Raw genomic sequence first — 4,991 nt, 5'->3', positions numbered from 1 at the left:
ACCAAGAGCAGCCAGGGGGACCAAGCACAGCCAGGGGGACCAAGCACAGCCAGGGGGACCAAGAGCAACCAGGGGAACCAAGAGCAACCAGGGGGACCAAGAGCAACCAGGGGGACCAGGAGCAACCAGTGGGACCAAGAGCAACCAGGGGGACCAAACACATCCAGGGAGACCAAGAGCAACCAGGGGGACCAAGAGCAACCAGGGGGAACAAGCACAGCCAGGGGGACCAAGAGCAACCAGGGGGGCCAAGAGCAGCCAGGGGGACCAAGAGCAACCAAGGGGACCAAGAGCAACCAGGGGGACCAAGAGCAACCAGGGGAACCAGGAGCAACCAGTTGGACCAAGAGCAACCAGGGGGACCAAACACATCCAGGGAGACCAAGAGCAACCAGGGGGACCAAGAGCAACCAGGGGGAACAAGCACAGCCAGGGGGACCAAGAGCAACCAGGGGGGCCAAGAGCAGCCAGGGGGACCAAGCACAGCCAGGGGGACCAAGAGCAACCAGGGGGACCAGGAGGAGCCAAGGGGAGCAAGCACAGCCAGGGGGACCAAGAGCAACCAGGGGAACCAAGAACAACCAGGGGGACCAAGAGCAACCAGGGTGACCAAGCACAGCCAGGGGGACCAAGCACAGCCAGGGGGACCAAGAGCAGCCAGGGGGACCAAGAGCAACCAGGGGGACCAAGAGTAGCCAGGGGGACCAAGCACAGCCAGGGGGAACAAGAGCAGCCAGGGGGACCAAGCACAGCCAGGGGGACCAAGAGCGACCACGGGGACCAAGAGCAGCCAGGAAGGCCAAGCACAGCCAGGGGGACCAAGAGCAGCCAGGGGGACCAAGAGCAACCAGGGGAACCAAGAGCAACCAAGGGGACGAAGAGCAACCAGGGGGACCAAGCACAGCCAGGGGGGTCAAGAGCAGCCAGGGGGACCAAGAGCAACCAGGGGGACCAAAAGCAGCCAAGGGGACCAAGCACAGCCAGGGGGACCAAGAGCAGCCAGGGGAACCAAGCACAGCCAGGGGGACCAAGAGCGACCAGGGGGACCAAGAGCAGCCAGGGTCACCAAGCACAGCCAGGGGGACAAAGAGCAGCCAGGGGGACAAAGAGCGACCAGGGGGACCAAAAGCAACCAGGGGGACCAAGAGCAGCCAGGGGGACCAAGAGAAGCCAGGGGGACCAAGAGCAACCAGGGGGACTAAGAGCAGCCAGGGGGACCAAACACAGCAAGGGGGGCCAAGAGCAGCCAGGGGGGCCAAGAGCAACCAGGGTGACCAAGAACTGCCAGGGGGACCAAGCACAGCCAGGGGGGCCAAGAGCAGCCAGGGGGGCCAAGAGCAACCAGGGTGACCAAGAACTGCCAGGGGGACCAAGCACAGCCAGGGGCACCAAGAGCAGCCAGAGGGACCAAGCACAGCCAGGGGGACCAAGAGCAACCAGGAGGACCAAGAGCAGCCAGGAAGGCCAAGCACAGCCAGGGTCACCAAGAGCAGCCAGGGGGACCATGAGCGACCAGGGGGACCAAGAGCAACCAGGGGGACCAAGAGCAACCAGCGGGACCAAGCACAGCCAGGGGGACCAAGCACAGCCAGGGGGACCAAGAGCAGCCAGGGGGACCAAGAGCAGCCAGGGGGACCAAGAGCAACCAGGGGGACCAAGAGCAGCCAGGGGAGCCAAGCACAGCCAGAGGGACCAAGAGCAACCAGGGGGACCAAGGAGCAACCAGCAGGACCAAGCACAGCCAGGGGGACCAATAGCAGCCAGGGGGACCAAGCACAGCCAGGGGGACCAAGAGCAAACAGGGGGACCAAGAGCAGCCAGGGGGACCAAGAGCAGCCAGAGGGGCCAAGAGCAACCAGGGGGACCAAGAGCAGCCAGGGGGACCAAGCACAACCAGGGGGACCAAGCACAGCCAGGGGGACCAAGAGCAGCCAGGGGAACCAAGAGCAGCCAGGGGGACTAAGCACAGCCAGGGGGACCAAGAGAAACCAGGGGGACCAAGAGCTACCAGGGGGACCAAGAGCAGCCAGGGGGACCAAGCACAGCCAGGGGGACCAAGCACAGCCAGGGGGACCAAGAGCAACCAGGGGAACCAAGAGCAACCAGGGGGACCAAGAGCAACCAGGGGAACCAGGAGCAACCAGTGGGACCAAGAGCAACCAGGGGGACCAAACCCATCCAGGGAGACCAAGAGCAACCAGGGGGACCAAGAGCAACCAGGGGGAACAAGCACAGCCAGGGGGACCAAGAGCAACCAGGGGGACCAAGAGCAGCCAGGGGGACCAAGAGCAACCAAGGGGACCAAGAGCAGCCAGGGGGATCAAGAGCAGCCAGGGGGGCCAAGCACAGCCAGGGGGACCAAGAGCAACCAGGGAGACCAGGAGGAGCCAAGGGGACCAAGCACTGCCAGGGGGACCAAGAGCAACCAGGGGGACCAAGAACAACCAGGGAGACCAAGAGCAACCAGGGGGACCAATCACAGCCAGGTGGACCAAGAGCAACCAGGGGGACCAAGAGCAACCAGGGGAACCAAGAGCAGCCAGGGGGACCAAGCACAGCCAGGGGGACCAAGAGCAGCCAGGGGGACCAAGAGCAACCAGGGGGACCAAGAGTAGCCAGGGGGACCAAGCACAGCCAGGGGGAACAAGAGCAGCCAGGGGGACCAAGCACAGCCAGGGGGACCAAGAGCGACCACTGGGACAAAGAGCAGCCAGGAAGGCCAAGCACAGCCAGGGGGACCAAGAGCAGCCAGGGGGACCAAGAGCGACCAGGGGGACCAAGAGCAACCAGGGGGACCAAGAGCAACCAGGGCGACCAAGCACAGCCAGGTGGACCAAGAGAAACCAGGGGGACCAAGAGCAACCTGGGGGGACCAAGAGCAACCAGGGGAACCAAGAGCAGCCAGGGGGACCAAGCACAGCCAGGGGGACCAAGAGCAGCCAGGGGGACCAAGAGCAACCAGGGGGACCAAGAGCAGCCAGGGGGACCAAGCACAGCCAGGGGGACTAAGAGCAGCCAGGGGAACCAAGCACAGCCAGGGGGACCAAGAGCGACCAGGGGGACCAAGAGCAGCCAGGGGGATCAAGCACAGCCAGGGGGACCAAGAGCAGCCAGGGGGACCAATAGCGACCAGGGGGACCAAGAGCAGCCAGGGGGACCAAGAGCAGCCAGGGGGACCAAGAGCAACCAGGGGGACCAAGAGCAGCCAGGGGGACCAAGCACAGCAAGGGGGGCCAAGAGCAGCCAGGGGGGCCAAGAGCAACCAGGGGGACCAAGAGATGCCAGGGGGACCAAGAACAGCCAGGGGCACCAAGAGCAGCCAGAGGGACCAAGAGCAGCCAAGGGAACCAAGCACAGCCAGGGGGACCAAGAGCAACCAGGAGGACCAAGAGCAGCCAGGAAGGCCAAGCACAGCCAGGGTCACCAAGAGCAGCCAGGGGGACCATGAGCGACCAGGGGGACCAAGAGCAACCAGGGGGACCAAGAGCAACCAGCGGGACCAAGCACAGCAAGGGGGACCTAGAGCAACCAGAGGGACCAAGAGTAACCAGGGGTACCAAGAGCAACCAGGGGAACCAAGAGCAGCCAGGGGGACCAAGCACAGCCAGGGGGACCAAGAGCAGCCAGGGGGACCAAGAGCAACCAGGGGGACCAAGAGCAGCCAGGGGGGCCAAGCACAGCCAGGGGGACCAGGAGCAGCCATGGGGACCAAGCACAGCCAGGGGGACCAAGAGCGACCAGGGGGACCAAGAGCAACCAGGGGGACCAAGAGCAGCCAGGGGGACCAAGCACAGCCAGGGGGACCAAGCACAGCCAGGGGGACCAAGAGCAACCAGGGGAACCAAGAGCAACCAGGGGGACCAAGAGCAACCAGGGGAACCAGGAGCAACCAGTGGGACCAAGAGCAACCAGGGGGACTAAACACATCCAGGGAGACCAAGAGCAACCAGGGGGACCAAGAGCAACCAGGGGGACCAAGAGCAACCAAGGGGACCACGAGCAGCCAGGGGGCCAAGAGCAGCCAGGGGGACCAAGCACAGCCAGGGGGACCAAGAGCAACCAGGGAGACCAGGAGGAGCCAAGGGGACCAAGCACAGCCAGGGGGACCAAGAGCAACCAGGGGAACCAAGAACAACCAGGGGGACCAAGAGCAACCAGGGGGGGGCAAGAGCAGCCAGGGGGACCAAGAGCAACCAAGGGGACCACGAGCAGCCAGGGGGACCAAGAGCAGCCAGGGGGACCAAGCACAGCCAGGGGGACCAAGAGCAACCAGGGGGACCAGGAGGAGCCAAAGGGACCAAGCACAGCCAGGGGGACCAAGCACAGCCAGGGGGACCAAGAGCAACCAGGGGGACCCAGAGCAGCCAGGGGGACCAAGCACAGCCAGGGGGACCAAGCACAGCCAGGGGGACCAAGAGCAGCCAGGAGGACCAAGAGCAGCCAGGGGGACTAAGCACAGCGAAGGGGACCAAGCACAGCCAGGGGGACCAAGAGCAACCAGGGGGACCCAGAGCAGCCAGGGGGACCAAGCACAGCCAGGGGGACCAAGCACAGCCAGGGGGGCCAAGAGCAGCCAGGGGGACCAAGAGCAGCCAGGGGGACTAAGCACAGCCTGTGGGACCAAGAGAAACCAGGGGGACCAAGAGCTGCCAGGGGGACCAAGAGCAGCCAGGGGGACCAAGCACAGCCAGGGGGACCAGGGACAGCCAGGGGGACCAAGAGCAACCAGGGGAACCAAGAGCAACCAGGGGGACCAAGAGCAACCAAGAGGACCAAGAGCAGCCAGGGGGAACAAGAGCAGCCAGGGGGACCAAGCACAGCCAGGGGGACCAAGAGCAACCAGGGGGACCAGGAGGAGCCAAGGGGACCAAGCACAGCCAGGGGGACCAAGAGCAACCAGGGGGACCAAACACAGCAAGGGGGGCCAAGAGCAGCCAGGGGGGCCAAGAGCAACCAGGGGGACCAAGAGCTGCCAGGGGGACCAAGCACAG

Source organism: Lissotriton vulgaris, unplaced genomic scaffold (assembly GCF_964263255.1).
Source record: "Lissotriton vulgaris unplaced genomic scaffold, aLisVul1.2 SCAFFOLD_465, whole genome shotgun sequence".
In the NCBI taxonomy this organism is placed as follows: domain Eukaryota; kingdom Metazoa; phylum Chordata; class Amphibia; order Caudata; family Salamandridae; genus Lissotriton; species Lissotriton vulgaris.
The sequence above is the reverse complement of the archived record's forward strand: the minus strand, read 5'-3'. Positions refer to the sequence as shown.